General features: G+C 43.7%; 1 protein-coding gene across 5 annotated transcripts in view; it reads left to right on the forward strand.

Annotated features, from left to right (window-relative positions):
• The window catches only part of Pag1 (phosphoprotein membrane anchor with glycosphingolipid microdomains 1), a 150,245-nt gene that overhangs the window by 36,344 nt on the left and 97,230 nt on the right, over positions 1-16,671 (forward strand). For 3 of the 5 annotated variants that reach the window (XM_052715783.1, XM_052715782.1, XM_052715785.1), the window contains exon 2: positions 15,533-15,594. The exons of the other annotated variants lie outside the window; for them this stretch is intronic. The gene's annotated coding sequence lies outside the window, so the exon portion shown is untranslated. The remainder of the gene's footprint in view (positions 1-15,532; positions 15,595-16,671) is intronic. 5 annotated transcript variants of the gene reach the window in all.

Below are 16,671 nucleotides of genomic sequence, written 5' to 3' on the forward strand. Positions count from 1 at the left end.
CACATTTGGGAGGCTATCTTCTTCATTGTTACAATTGCTGTAACATTGCTTGCTAAAGATCTTCTCGTGGTTTCGCCGGAGTTTCAACAGAAGGCTTATGGGTTGATTTGGGTTCATGCTTTACATGATTTGGTTCATAAAAGAGGAAATGTTTCCTCAGTGTCTGGTTTTCTTTTTTTTTTTTTTTTTTTTTTTTTGGTTTTTCGAGACAGGGTTTCTCTGTGTAGCTTTGCGCCTTTCCTGGGACTCACTTGGTAGTCCAGGCTGGCCTCGAACTCACAGAGATCCGCCTGGCTCTGCCTCCCGAGTGCTGGGATTAAAGGCGTGCGCCACCACCGCCCGGCAGTGTCTGGTTTTCTAATGAGCCATTTTCAGTTTTAAAGCTCAGAGCTTCCCACCCCACTCTTACTGGTCTCTTGTTAGGGGACCCAAATGTGAAAGTAAGTCCTTCGTGAGTTTCATTACCTCCGTCTAAAGGAGTTAACACCAGAGGAAATGGAAGTAAAGATCTTTGCAGAAGGAATTTACCACGGTGGGAGGATTAGTAAACTATTCATATTGACAGACTTGGCAACAGCACACACATTTTGTTGCAAAGTAGGCATCCCGAAGTAAAGCCATTATGTTGGATAGTGAACTCCTAAGTAACTCAGTATTATCTAAGCACAGTGCTGTTGCAAACTATGTACCATTAGAAGGGCTGTTTGTCTGATCGAGTAGTACATGACAGGGGGCTATCAGGACACTGGACAAGCAGTGCTAGGGTTGAAGGATGACAGAAGATTCTGTGACTATCCTTCCAGGCTACCTGGTGGTTCCTAGAGAAATGGCTGCCTACGTGGATTCTGTGTCTGGCTTCCAGATTCTCTTTGGCTTTTATGTTAACATTTGCGCTGATTGAAAGTAAGAGAGGAGGGCTGGGGAATACAGTTGAGTGGTAGAAGACGTGTCTAGCATGGTGAGGATCTTAGGTAGCATTCCTAGCCCCATCACAACGAAGGGTGGGGTGGCAGCTGGAGTGACAGCCCAGAGGTTAGGAGTGCTTGCTGCTCCTGCAGAGGACTGGAGTTAGTCCTCAGCACTCACACCAAGTGACACAAAACTACCTGTAGCTGCAGCTCCAGAGGATCCAACACTCTCCTCTGGACTCTGGGCACCTGCAGTACTCAGATGCCAGGGAAGGAAGGAAGGAAGGAAGGAAGGAAGGAAGGAAGGAAGGAAGGAAGGAAGGAAGGAAGGAAAGGGAAAGGATGGGAGAGAGATAACAGAAAGGTGGTTTTCTAAGGTGAGGCTTGTCTTAGCACTCTGGACATGCCGACCCCTGCAATCCCCAAACGTGGGAACATCCTCTGCATTTATGGTAGTGGGGGACAGCATTTGTGCTCTCTCCTATGATTAAGAAAAGAAAGAAACAAAATTTCACAAAGAAAAGGAACTTACATAAGGAAAAACACAAAACCAAAGGAAGCAATGGAGGAATGGAAGGGCTCCTTGAGATCAAAGCTGGCCGTCTCTGGCTGCTAATCCGTGTCATCGCTATTGGGAGGAGAGGTCAGCCTGGCTTTCCCAGACCAGTGACTGCTTAGCCTTAGTGTTGCTGGAGCCAGAACTCCAGCATCTGCAAGAGAGAAGATAACGAAATGGGTGAGAGGTGATAAAATAGAGGAAAGGGTGAGGGTCTGAGTTTGTAATCTAGAACCAAAGGATTTGTATTGTTTTCTGTTCCTCCTCCTACCTCTGTGCCCAGGAGCACACAGTTCCGCTCTTCAGTGTTCTCCGCTATCAATGGGAATCACGTGGTATCAGTGGGCGCAGGGCCGCCGTCAGATGAATGGTAGAGAAGAGTGCCTGGTGCACTGTCAGCCCATAGTGCTTGCTGCTGTAGACGGAAGGCACAAGAACGGGAGGGGCTTGCTCTAAACGAAGAAGTGTGAAATTGACAGAGCCATCCCTGGGCTTGGGACCTCGTCATACATGAGTTCTTCCTGCTGCCTCGTTAGAGGACCCATCTCTACCCTTAGATGTTTGTTCTGACTTAGCCTGTGTGCTAAGCCCAGCTAGCTCTCCATTTTCAAGATTCATCTGCTTGTGGCCTAGAATACTTTCAGAAGTCCTTGTCCATGAAAGAGACAGACGGTTTTATCTCCTCTTTCCTAAGGCCCAGAGAAACGTCTTCCACGTGTAGGGGAATTGACCACCCTCAGTTTTTTTGGTTTGGTTTTGAGGGTATGGTTATTTTGGGGGAGTTGGGTTTCGTTGGGTGGTTTGCTTTGTTTGTTTTGTTGTTGTTTTGAGATACTCTCCCTTAGGCAGCTTTAAACTCACCACGTCTCACATAGTCGTCTTCCATCATTCTCTTGAGTGCTTGGATTACACACCATCCCTGGCTGAACCTCAATTCTTCTTAGATATTGGATTTTAAAGTATTAATAAATTTTAAAATCATTATTAACAGATTTTAAAGTTTTGAAGTTGATTTTAAGCAGACTAAATGTTTAAGCCACCTTGACTGAATAAGCAAGTGCATTAGAAGAAAGTATACAATTAAATGATGTCTGCCAAAAAAATACAACTAAATAATATATACAAAAATATACAACTAAATTATGTGTACCAAAAAAATACACAACTAAAGGTGTATATCAAAACCTCAAAGGAAATAAATTCCATGTTCTTAATTCTGTGTGTTGAGAGCCAGTTAATCCATGTATGCCAGTGGGCCTGTGAGGAACTCGGGGTCTTCACTGATCTATTCCTTTTCCATGAGCTCGATTGTTGTGGAACAAGAGGCAGCAGGGCCAATGATTTCCAAGTCCAAGAAGCTGGGGTCCTGTCTCCAGGGAGCTGCTCTTCCATCCCTCTTCCAGAGCCCTCTGAGTGGGTTTCAGGATGTGGGGGAAGGGACCAGCATGCATTGCGGGAAGGGTTCAACTGAGCAGAGGGCGCAAGATGGTGATGAAGGGAGCCTGAGGGCTTTGGGGAGAGCAGGGAGGTGTGGGGCTTCACTCTTCTCCCTTCTTTCAGCAGCTGCTGACCCCAGGAAAGGTGAAGAATGGATCTGATGTCTTGAGCAGCATAGTGAGGTGTTTTTCTTCCCGCCTCTTATCACCCCCTCCCCACCCCTGATCCCACCTTATCACACACAATGGGCTCCCTGGGGGGGCCGCTGTATCAGGTGCTCTTGCACTGTTGTGACAACGCTGCTGGACACACTCGAGGAAGGGTGTGTTTGGGCTCACAGCTCCAGCATGTTTCAGGCGATCACGGCAGAGCAGCTCCGGTCATGGCGTCAGGAGCCTATCTACAGCAGAGGCTGCTCACATCACAGCAGACCAGGAAGCCAGGCAAGGAGGAGCCCGAGGAAGATAGAGCTGTCAAGGGCTTGCCCTCGAGGCCTGTTCTGCCCCGTCTCTGAGATCCTCTGTGCCTCTCAAAACTGCACCATCCCTGGACCCAGTGTCCCAAACACTCGGGGTCTGTGAGAGAATCTCAGATTCCAGACGTAACAGTTGCAGAGTGGAAGCTGAGGAGGAACATTTTAGAAATACTGCAGGGGTGTAAAATAACTTCCTTCCTTCCCGGTTCTGCCCTCCTTCCACTTCTCTATTTCTTCACGGGTCTGTGAGGGTAGGAAACCCATGCAAAGAAGGCAAAGGTCCCTTTCTCCTGTTACCTTCCCCTCTTCCTCTCAGGTTGGAGATGTGGGGAGGGGTATATGCTTGAGAATCTGTGCATGCGTGTGCATGCGTGTGCATGTGTGTGTGTGCATGCGTGTGTGTGTGTGTATTTGAATATATGTATGTGTCTTGTGTGAACATGTAGGGTATGTGTGTGTACATGCAAGTTCTTGTAAGCAGTGGTAGTTCAGGCTCTTGTAGAGAGGTTGAGAAGTTAAAAATGGATGTTGTAAGTATCAGAACCTGTCAGGTGGTGAAGAGGAAGATCAAAGATCTCACCATTAATCTAAAACAGTCTGTAGTCTAGAGACCTAGTTTTTATTTTTTGTACACACAAAAATCAGGCCTTAGATTCTGACTGAAGAGATCAGAACTGGGTAGGTAGGGAATAATGGAGATCAAGTCTAGCGGGAGATGGCAGGTTGGTAGCATCCAGAGCAAGAGCTCCAATTCCCAGTGAGCCAGGAGCCCTACAGCCTTTTCAGCAGAGCAACAGTTTGATCTCATGGTTTATTTAGGAATCTGTAGAACATGGATCAATTCATCGTCCTTTCCCCGCGATTCATAGTGTTTTGCTTTCAGCAACATTTTAATATTCTTCCCACATCTTGAGTTATTGATTCAGCTACTCTCTTGTGTTTCTGAAGCCATGTCTTCTTCAGTACAGTGCTCTTATATCCAGCATGTCCTTCTCTGATTCCTAATTGGTAGACAAAGTGTTAGTATGGACAAACATACAGTCTCTTCACACATGAGAAATTAATGTTTTCCCAGAAAAGTTACCATATGCTGGGAGGAGACCACTTGCTGTTCACATGTGAGTGAAGACAGATGCCTGCCAGACAGACAGATTAAAGAGCCTGCCTGTCCTTTTCAGCCTCTTAAAATATTAATGGCACAACATTGATGTAATCTGAAAATTATTGAATATCCTTTACATTCTGGCTGCTTTCACAGCTGAAATCTAGGGGGAAATCACCATAATCAAATTCTACTTAGAAATTAATGTTTCCAAGCCTGTTTGGGGACATACATGATATCCAGACTGGAAGGTATGGAAGGAGCTGCTTTAGAGGATGACTTAGAAAACCAACGTATCAGTAGCAACTCAAGTAGGTTCCTGAGGCTGTGGCTCTAATCTTGTTTGGAATGCACATCCTCGAGGGTTTGACAAGTTTGACTGGGCAGAGCCATGTGTAAGCTGCGACTTTAAAGTATGTAATAAAGTAAAGAGTAGGGTCAGAAGAGAACTGTGGTCAGAGCTGCGTCACTGGACCAGAGATATGTAGAAATAGGGGGATTTCCAGCTCATCCCCAAAAGCAGGGTGTCCAGTTCCACACCTCATCAGTCACCCCAAGCAGCATGTGGTGAGCAAGCCTACTCCTGAGAAATGCTCTTCTCCATTTCCATCCCTAGCATCTTATAAATGTATTTAGGGCATTGGAAGAATACAGGTGGTAGGTTGGGATATGGCTCAGTTCTCAAGTGCAGGTACTGTTCTTTCAGAGGACCTGAGTTCAATTCCCAGCATCCATGGCAGGCAGTTTACAACTGCCTGTAACTCTTGCTCCAGGAGGCAATGCCCTCATCTAAATTCCACAGGCACCTTCACTCACATGAACACAAACCCACATGCAGACACATATACACATAATTACATCTTTAAAGAAAGAATAGACACTGTGACAAGCAAACACAATCAGTCTGGTATGGTTCTCTGTGCCACACAGTGTTACTCATTCACATTTTAAATCCCAACATCCCACAGTAGGGTCATGTGAGGAAGAGCATGAGTGAGCTGGAGGCTGTACAACTCTGGAATCTGCATGTTGGAGTCCCAAGAAGGACAGGTTACACCCTGCTTGTCAGTCCCTTGGCCCATTTAAGACTCTAACCTCCTCACTTGTAAAGTGAAGAAGTTGAACTGGCTGGGCCTTGAGTCTATGCTTGCTAGACGTTAATGAGCATAGAAGTAACGTGGGTGTCTTGTAAAACTGCAGATCCTGGCTCAGTAGGTGTGGGCTGTGGCCTGGGGTTTGTTTTCCTGTCAGGGTGTCCCAAGCAGTGTTAATACAGCTGGTCCATAACCACTCAACATTTAGTTAGTTCTGCTGATCCCTGTGCACAAGTGTCCATTAACTAGATGCTCTATGACATTGTGGGAGAGACAGGGGCCTTTCACCATGATCTCCAATGGAATCAACAGTCCTCATTCTTCATGATTATCTCTATCAGACACCCTTCAATGTCTAATTTTACGTAATACTTTGACATGCATTCCAGAAAGCACTGACTAGATTTGGTCCCAGCTTATCAGACTGGACAACTTAAGGCAGGGAAATATGTATACAGATAGTAATAAATACAGAGTTACAATATATGCCCATCTGATACTGGGTGCATTAAAATAAAACAGGCATGTATTTAGATAGGCCTTAGAATATTTGTATTCACACATCTTTTGTTTCTTTTAATCTCTAGGAAACTAAAAAGGTTGCCCTATATTTTTGACATAAAGACAAGACTTCTGTTCCTCTTCCCTGTGAGAGCTGGTAGGGGGAAAGGTCAGTTTCTGGACTGCTTTTGTTGTTGGCTGACTGATTCTGGCCTCACTGACTTCAAAAGAAATATTTCATCAGCCCCAAATCCTAACCCTGTGAGTGTGCAGGTGCCTTGGCTTGGCTTGGTGTTACAACCCTGAGTGTATCCTCACAGGTCCATTAAACTACTCTCCATGCTTCCTGTCCAGAGCTCTGACCCACCAGTCACTGGCACACTACCCTTGTGAAACAGTATGGGAGGAACTGGACATTGCTATCTCTGAATCATAGGGTAGTGAACAATACAGAGGAGGAAACCAGTGAGCCCAAAGCATCATGGTCATTAACTCACAGAGGGAGGCTGGACTTGATTCTTTTCCTTCCATGCACACATGTCTGCTGACCTAGCCTAAGGACTCAGTCTCCTTGGTGGAGGAAGGGATCAAAGGAACAGCAGTTACCAGCATTGTCTCCTGACAGCAGAGCTCAAGGGCCAGCCAAGCAAGCTGCTGGAGACATCGTTCTCCATGGCGATAAGCCAATTTATTATAACCGTATCACTGGTTAGCAGAGTGATGCTAGGATGACCCCACTCTGTTGACCTTCCTAACTCAGCAAGAACTGAATTATCATACATCTAAAGATGCTCATATCCACTTGAGGGTTTCTCAACCAAATATTGACTAAGAGTGAAATTAGAGACCCTTCGTTTAAACCTCCCTGATTCATGTGAACACATATGATATTCAGTAATGATCATGTGCACATAGGAATACAGCCATGCAGAGAAAGCTTAGATGCTGTGCCCTCAGCATACAGGCATGCATCTGTGGGAGGAGTCGTTGTGAAATCTGATACACTCATTTGGAACTTGGCTCCAGCACTGATAGACTGCATCAGTTCACCTTTCCCACTGGAGTTGTCGTCCTGCCTGCAGAGTAATGATAGTATGGCTCCCATACAGTACTTGTGCACAGTCTGAGGTGCAGATCGGAGAAATTGGGTAGCATGGTGTCTGAAACTGCAAGGCCTCAGAGCTGATCATTGTCAGCAGCCATAAGAAGCCTGATGTATGTGACAGCCCCTGAAATCATGTGTCAGGAAGAAAGAACGAGAGACTCCACATTTGTGATTTTCTACTGCTTTGTCTGCAAGTCTTCGTGCAGGAGGTTGTGTCTGGGTTAATAGAATGTCACACTGTTTATTAGGAATAAAGCTGCTGTGAAGACAAAGCCTCCATTAATTAGGCTCAGTCTCATCTTTCATTCTGTAATGTCACATGCAGCTGTTGTTTTCATATATATATATATATATATATATATATATATATATATAACAATAAAGTGTGAAGACAGCCTACTCATATTAAAGAAGGTACAGAACCATGAAGGCTTATTGAATTGGAAAGCTAAACTTTTAAAAAGCCATAAAGGGCAGTTCTATACACTTTGCACTAATGTCTCTTACTAGATCTCTGAACATAGAGTTGTGCAGGCAGGATTGAGGACACTGCACACTCGGATCCCCCTTACACATAAAGAATTGAGGAGCATATCTGGACTGTGGTGTCAGGAAATAAAGGATGCTCTCCACCTGCAGCCAGGGAGGAAAGTGAAGGAGAGAAAGACAGCTGAAGCCTACCAGCCACATTTAAGGGTATAAGGCCTGTAGACCAAGGGCCTGAGACAGACTGATGGAAGTTCAAGAAACTCAAATAGACCGTAGGAGCTAACTCTGAGGAAGAGGCTTCAGAAAGGCCATCATCTCAGAAACCTGCTCATGCACCATCCTACAGGGTGTTACTGCGTCTATGCAAATAGAGATTTATCCACCTTGGTGTGGATGTAACAGTGAGTAAGACAGTTCTTCCCCAGACTTACTGTGCACTTGAATCACCTGGAAAAGTATTAAAATGCAGATTCTATGGGTCTGAGACCTGCGTGTCCTAAAAAAGCCCCGAGGTATTGCTGAAGCTGCCAGTTCAATGACTGTATTTTGAGTAGGAAGTGTCTGAACCCCTTCCTCTCCAAGCATCCCTTTCTCTGTTACCTCCCCCACCTTTCTGTGCCCTCGACTTACCCCACCACACTCAACTGCCTGTTGACCCTTCACTCTGTTAGTCCTCTAGCTCTTTCCTGCTTACTGGGTTAGATCGCACGGGGTCTCACTGTAATCACGCTTTGGTGTCCAGCCTCAAGTCTTTGCTTCTTCTCACTTTCTACTTGAAACTCACCTGGTAAAGCTCCAACCCTGCAAAACTCACCCTCATCCCATTCCATCGCCTCGCCTCTGCTGGTTGTAGGGCAGAGAGCGTCTACACCGCCATGCTCACAGGTCTCATGTTCATGGCAGTAGCCACTCTGCTTGACTCACTCCTCCCGCTTCCATGTTACTGCCAGACCCTGAATTGACGTGTTCCCCATAGACTCCCATTTGGAAAGCTTGTTCACCACTTCAGGTACTGTTCTGGGAGGTTGTGGAATGTTTAAGAGATAGAGCCTGGCCAGTAGGAACAAGACACTGAGGATAGGCCTTTGAGGGTTTTAGCCAGGCTCTGGCCCTAGATTTCTGCTTTCTCCAGATCCCCCAATGTGAACAGCAGCTCTCCCTCATATTCTTCCCTAAACAGAGCAACTACCCCACCTTCCCCACTACGATGAACTGAAGTCCCTCTAAAACCATGGTCCCTTGCGTGGTTTCTGCTAGGCAACCCAGACGTTCTCCAAACCTCAAATCCTTCCTTCTCCTTACTCTTGTGAACTGATATTCTGGCTTCTGATTCCCCCACCGTGTCATGGCCTCCCGGCAAGCATTCTGTCAGTGAAGTCTTTCCCAACTCCTGCAGTTCATGTCACATCCACCCCTGGGTGCCCCTAACCCTTGGATTTCTTCAGTGAGCATCACAGCTTCTCTACCCAGTGCATAAACTCGGCTTCTTCTCTACCACTAAGCTCCATGAGAATAGGAAAATTAGTCTGTTTTGATCAGTATCAAAATCCCAGGTATCGTAGCGACAGGTACACAGAGATGCTTAAAATATTTGAATAGTTATTGAGGTGGGATTAGATTAGAACAGAATTAGGAAAAACCAATTAGGAAAAAGCATGTGTCAACGTATGTATTTTAAAGGCCTCTTGTCCTTAGTGAATAGACAGGGCTAAGGAAGACCCCTGCTTTGGGACTTGTTTGAACTTAGAAATGCTGTATTTAGTAAAAACTGTTGAGCCTACCAGGCCCTTTAAAGATAAGGAGGAAAAAAAGTACCCAACATTAAATTCCATTCAAAACTTTCTGTCCCTTATCTTATTAAAGGATCTCAGGAAGGTTCTAGTTGGAATTTGGGAGTTGTCTTAGGGTTTCAATTGCTATGAGGAGACACCAAGACCACAGCAACTCTTATAAAGGAAACATTTAATTAGGTAGCTTACAGTTTCAGAGGCTTAGTCCGTTATCATCACGGCAGGGCGTGTGGCATGCAGGCAGACGTGGTGCTGGAGAAGGAGCTTGGAGTCCTACATCTTGCAGGCAACAGGAAATGATCTGTCTCACTGGGTATGACTTGAGCATTTATATGAGGCCTCAAAGCCTTCCTCCAACAGGACCACACCTACTCCAACAAGACCACACCTCCTAATAGTGCCACTCCCTTTGTGGGGGCACATTTTCTTTCAAACTACCACAGAAGCATTGCTCTTCACTCTTGGGACACTAATACAGAGATGCAGCCAGTTAGCATTTGATGATTCCTGTGACTCCTATGGTCTTCCCATCATCCAAACAACTGTCTGGCTTTAAGGTGGTGATGACCTGAGTCACAAAAAGCAAGACCTTGCATTAAGAATCAATCCGTCCAGCTGTTCTTAAGGACAAGAAGTCAGGCATTTAGTCCACTAAAGGTGAAGGAGAGGGGTACATATAGAGAGAGAGAAGTTGTAGCCACATTTATTTTTAGTGTACTCCAAAGAGTTTTGCATTTCATTACATCCTTACCATACACTAACATGTTACCTCTCAAAGTATTAAGCAAGCAGGAAACACAGGATGTTGCAGGTACTAAATAAGACCACTGACTTCACAGCTGACCAAGAATATATCAGGGCTCAGTGCACACAGCTTATCTCTCTCTTCTTTGTCTGCACCCTCTCTGAGGGTTGCGTTCATGCTGCCATCTTTCTCTGTAAGACAGACATTAGGGTAGAAGTCGAGTTGTATTTTATTAAGTATGTACTCATTTTAGGCTAACAATTCTCAACTTGGACTGATTTCGCCTCATGTGGGACATTTGTCAAAGTCTAGAAACATTTTTGATTGTCATATATTGGGTAAAAGCCCCTAGTCCCCTCAACAAAACTATCCAGCTGTAATGCCAGCAGGGCATAAATTGCAAGTCCTATTTGAGCATAAATTTTACACTGGTGTGTGCAGATTAACTCTTCACTGAATTCCAAACAAAGGAGGAGAGTATTGAGAGTTTGGTTATTTGAGTTCCTTACATATTCCAGATACTGATCCTCTATCAGATCTATAGCTGGAAAAATTGTCCATTCTGTGAGTTGCCTCTTCATTCAATTATTCATTTCCTTTGCTATACAGAAGCTTTTCAGTTTCATGAGATCCCACTTGTCAAGAGTTGGTCTTACTTCCTAAGTCCTAACATATGCCTCAGTGTTGACAAGCATCCTTACACTTTCCTCCAGCAGTTTCAGGGTACCATGTCTTCCACTGAGGTCTTTGATCCATTTGGAATTGAATTTTGTGTAAGATGACATATAGGGATCTAGTTTCATTCTTTTTACACCATATTGATGTCCAGGTTTCCCAACACCATTTGTTAAAGTTACTGACTTTTCTCGGGTGCATATTTTTGGCATCATTGTCAAGAAATAGGAGACTGTAATTGTGTGGACTTACATGTGGCTCCTCTATTCTTTTCCATGATCTATGTGTCAGCTTCTGTGCTAGTATTCTATTTTTATGACTGTGGCTCTGCAGTATTACTTGAAATCAGATGTGCTATCTCTTACGGTATTCCTTTTGTTCAGGATTGCTTTAAGCTATCATTGGACTTTTGTGCTTCCATATAAATTAATTTTTTATATATCCATGAAGAATGTTCCTGAGATTTTGATTGTGATTTCATTGAAATTGGTAGGTTGCTTTTGATAGGGTCTCTCTTTTCTAGTATTTTTTCTTCTGATTCATGAGTGTGTGAGGTCTTTCCATCTTCTTGTATCTTTCTCAGTTTCTTTTTCAGTGTCAAAATTGTCATCATAGAGGTCTTTGCTTCCTTGGCTATATTGATTTCAATACTTTTTATTTATTTTCTTGGTAGCTATTGTGAATGGTGTGGTTTTCTTAATTTCTTTTTCAGTATTTTTGCCATTGGCATATAAAAAGGCTACTGGTTGTTGTACATTGATTTTTATACTGCCAATTTGCTGGGAATGTTTGTCAACTTTAAGAGGTTGGTTTTTGTTTGGTTGTTGGTTGGTTGGTTTTGGTGGAGTCTTCATGGTCTCTTATGTGTGGGATCATATCATCTGTAAGTAAGGGTATTTTGACTTCTTTTCCTGTTTACATACCATTATTTCCTTCTCTTGTCTTATTGCTCTAGCCAAGACTTCAAGAACTATATTGACTAGATGTGGAGAAAATAGGCAACCTTGTCTTGTTAGTGGTATTAGTGGCAATGCTTTAGGGTTTCTCCATTCAGCATGAGATTGGATAGGTTTTTGATAGATTGCCTTTTTATGCTGTGGCAGACTTTCTCCATTCTTAGTGTCTCTGTGACTTCTATCATGGAGGGATATTGGATTTTGTTGAAGCCTCTTCTGCATCTAATGAAACGATTGTGTGATTTCTATCTGTGGGGCCACTTACCTGATGAATTACATTTAATGGTATATGTATGTCAAACCATCTCTGCATTCCAGTAATGAAGCCCATTTGATCATGATGAATGATCTTTTGGGTATTTGTCAGTATTTTATTGGAAATTTTTACATCCATGTTCATCAGTGAGAACTGTCTGGAATTTTCTTTTTTGTTGTGTCTTTATCTGGGTTTGAATACCGGGGTAATACTAACTTCCTAAAAAGAGTTTGTAAGCATTCTTTCTTTTCATGTTCTGGAGAATGATTTGAATAGGAATGGAGTTAGTTCTGTGAAGTTCTGGTAGAATTCTTCTGTGACTCCATATAGTCTGGGCTATTTTTTAGTTAGGAGACTTCATATCACTGCTTCAATCTTATTGTTGGCTATAGGTCTGTTTAAATTATTGATCTTGGTTTAATTTTGGTAAACGATATATATCTAAAAAATGAATTATTTTAAATTTTCCAATTTAGTATAATATAGATTTTTATAGTATATCCTTATGGTTTCTGAATTTCATTGATGTCTGTAGTGATGTCTCCCTTTTCATCTCTAATTTTATTGCTTTGGTATATTCTGACTTAGTTAATTTGACTGTTTGTCCATCTTACTATTTTTTCAAAGAACTAACTTTCATTTCATTTATTCTTTGTATTGTTCGTTTTTATTTCATTAATTTATACTCTGATCTTATTTATTTCATCTACTGCTTTGAGTTTGGGTTATTCTTGTTTTTCCAAGGCATTAAGGTGCCTCATTCAGTTGTTTGAGAGCTCTCAAAATTTTTGATGTAGGCATTTAGTGTGTAAACTTACTTAGAACTACCTCCATTGTGTCCCATAGATTTTGGTATTCAAATTCCAGAGTTTTGTTTTTTGTTTTTTTAATTTCTTTCTTGACTTCTTCAGGGACCCATTCATTATCCAAGAGTGTGTTGTTTGGTGCCCATGAGTTTGTATGTTTCCTGTAATTTCTCTTACTGATGATATCTTGCTTTATTCTGTGGTGGTGAGGTAGAATACAGGGTGTTATTTCAATTTTCCTATAAGTGTTAAGGACTGAAGCCATAGGTGATGGTACATGCCTTTAATCCCAGCACTCGGTAGGCAGATCTGAGTTCGAAGCCAGCCTGGTCTACAGATGAGTTCCAGGACAGCCAGGGCTCTTATACAGAGAAGTCCTGTCTTGAAAAGCAAAACAAACAAACAAAGGGATTGCTTTGAGTCCTAAAATGTGGCCTGTTTTGAAGAAAGTTGTGTGTGCTGCTGAGAACATAGTGAATTCTTTAGTGTTTGAGGGGGAATGTCTTGTATATGTCTTCTTAGGACCATCTGATTTACCCTTCCATTTAACTCCAATGTTTCTTTTTTTCACTGGATGACCTTTCTCAATGAGAGTAGGGTATTGAATTCCCTCATAATTATTGGATTGGGGTTAATCTGTGACTTTACATGAAGTCATGTTTGTTATATGAAGTTGAGTGTTCCTGTTTTGGTGTTTATCTCTAATGAGATCTGGATGTCTGGAATTAGGTTATTGGTTGTCTCTTCTTCTACAATATGTTTTCAGCCCCCGGGCTGGAACCTGTGAAGAGGACAGTGGACTAGATGGCTTGAGGGAGACTGGAGTGAGGAGGCAGCAGGTTGGGGCGGGAGGATCTGTTCCGTGCCAGTGTGGTGAAGCTGGCGAAGCTCCCTGGGCCATCTCCACTATGCACGAGAAGCATTCCCAAGTTTTTATTTCCGATGCTGTCATTGGAGCTTGAGGTTCCTCCTCCTTTAAAAATGATGTTTTTTCTGGCTAGTGTGGAGACCTTCCAGAACCCACAGTATCGCTGAGTTGTGGCCCTGAGTAGTTCTGGGTTGGGAGTTTCCCCAGCAGACGGCTGAGAGGCATTCCCGCGGCCGGCCTTGCATTGCTGGCAGCAGAGGCAGCAAGATGTGAAGGCAGGCGGCTGCTTTGCTCTCGCCTCTCCTGCTGAGTGACTCCCTCACCTTTTATCTTGGTGCACACCTCCAAGGGCTCTAGACCACTTGGCCAGGGATCTTTGAAGTAGGATAGGGTAGCAAGCTCTGACCTTACTGATGCCCACAGAGTCTCACCTGGCCATATAATAGTCTCCTATAGGACCATCACCTCCCCCGTGTGAGCACCACTGTTTCTCTGACGTCTTGATGGTCCCCACGGAGTCTCACCTGGGCATATAATAGTCTCCTATAGGCCCATCACCTCCCTCGTGTGAGCACCTCTTCACCCTCTCTAATATTGGTTTCCTGATCAATTCCTGAGGAACAGTTCCTTCTTTCCTCTTTTAAGCTTTACCAAAGCAGGAACAAATTAAAAGTGTAGAAGAGAGCCTGTTTGACCTTAGTGTTCATCTTCCAAGCCATCTCCACCAGCTCTTACATCTCTTCCTTACTCTCCATGCATTTCACCTCCATGCAGCACGGCTGAGAAGTCTGCTAAGAACCATCCTACAGAAGCAGAATTTTAGATTTGAGATTAAGTTTCTCAGGTTTGGATCACACCTCCTCCTGCAGAAAGGGATCTTTATAAGTGATAAAATCTTACTTTTAAGCATAAGGCACTGTTTAAAATACAGTGTATTTCAAGTTGAAGGAATAACATAGCATGGCTAGATCCATGCTAGCAATTAGCACATGGTTCTCTACCCTTTCATTTCCCATTCTCTCTCTCTCTCTCTCTCTCTCTCTCTCTCTCTCTCTCTCTCTCTCTCTCTCTCTCAAAACACATAGCTGTTTTTGTTTGAGTCTATGATACCTTTGCCCATCATACATGTCTGTGGTTATGACAATGATCACTCACGCCTGCTGTAGGAATCTGTGAGGAAGAAGAGAAAGGTGGCAATGAATCAAAAAAAGGCATAGACATAATTAAATACCACATGTATTTGAGGCATCATTTCTATTTGCTTACATATATAGTGATATGTACAATACAGGTATCTTATATAGGGGGTACTGTAGAGGAGTGAGTTTTAAAACATTTAGATTGTTTTATTTTATGTGTATGAGTGTTTTGCCTGCATGTATATACAGGTACCACACGCGTGTCTGGTACCCATGAAGGTCATAAGAGAGTATCTGAGTCTCTGGAACTGAAGTTACGGACAGCTGTGAGTCACTGGCACACTGTGTCAGTGCTCAAAACTGAACAAAGGTCTTCTGCAAGAGGAACAAGTGCTCCTTAACCCGGACGTGTCCATGTCCTCTGCCCCAGACTGTGGCTATTTTAAGAGCACACTTTAACTTCTGCCTTTAGGACTCCTTTCTACGTAGTATTAAAATGCTACCATTTAAAGGGCTATTGATCAATTCCTTTGCTGTATAATACTTAATAAGTCAAAGAGAAGGTAATAATTTTATTAATTTTTACAGTTCCAGTCCAGTGAGAAATATTTTCCTCTTGTTCCTTTCTAGAACAACCTGAGCCCTTCCTTCTCTGAGTTCAATAGTGGAACACAACTTGGAGCTGGGAAGAGGTGAGTTTGGGGTGTTTCTTCATCGACATTATCATCTCTAATATTGATCATTTAAGCTTCTAGCATAGCTCTGCATCAGTTCTTCATTTGGGGACCCTGGGTTATACATATGGCGACTCTCAGCTCCAGCCAGTGTGCGCTAGTCCACCTTAAGTGTCACGGCACAAGTGCTCGGCCACAGAGACTGCTGCCACTGGTCTGTTTTATGTTGCTCTAACACACCCCTGGGAGAAACGGGAAGAAAGGACCATTGTGTGTCACAGTTGAGTCATAAGCGTCATCATTTGGGTCCCATGGTGAGGCCACCTAAAGGGTGTGGTGGGCCAAAGCTGCTCCCTCTTAGCAGACAGGAAGCAGAGAGCCAGAGAAGAGGTGTAAGGACAGGATCCACCCTTCAGAGGCATCCCCTATTTCCTCTCTACTCCATCTCCTGTAGGGCCCATTCAGCAGTGAATCCATCGCTTAATCTGTCAATGGAATTCAACCCCATAATCCATTCACCTCTCAAAAGCTCCACCAGCTGTTGACCAAGCCATCAACACATGGGATGTTTCCTATCCAAAGACAAGAGACCAAGACACCAGCAACACAGCTCCTACACCATGATGCTTCTCCTTGATCAGGCTCGCTCCTGACTCTGCTCTTGGAGACCTCTGTGGACATGGCCATGCCATCCCATCTCAGTCTCTTTCTTCATCTTGAGACCGAAATACTAACTCTTGAGCTTGGTGGGAAGCTCCCAAGCTCCCACCACTACCACCATCAGAACCATGAGGCCCTGATGACTGACACCAGACATCCCTGAGTGCACTGGGCTTGGGCCAGCCTGTTTACAGACTCTAACCCAGAGTTAAATCCTTGAGCCTGAGCAAATGGCAAGGCAACACAAAGACATATTCTATATTTGATTTTAGCAATCAGATTACTACAAGATTATCACTTTTTAAAATGAATCCTGGACTTTGAAGTGTCATGTCCACCCCATTTGAAAGATTTAGAAATCTCCAGTGTCCTGGCCTCCCTGACCCGATCCCATCACACACCATTATCCAGTTCCTCTGTGCTCACAGAGGAAAG

The sequence above is a fragment of the Peromyscus californicus genome, unplaced genomic scaffold (assembly GCF_007827085.1).
Source record: "Peromyscus californicus insignis strain IS unplaced genomic scaffold, ASM782708v3 Scaffold_5__1_contigs__length_169319896, whole genome shotgun sequence".
Classification (NCBI taxonomy): Eukaryota; Metazoa; Chordata; class Mammalia; order Rodentia; family Cricetidae; genus Peromyscus; species Peromyscus californicus.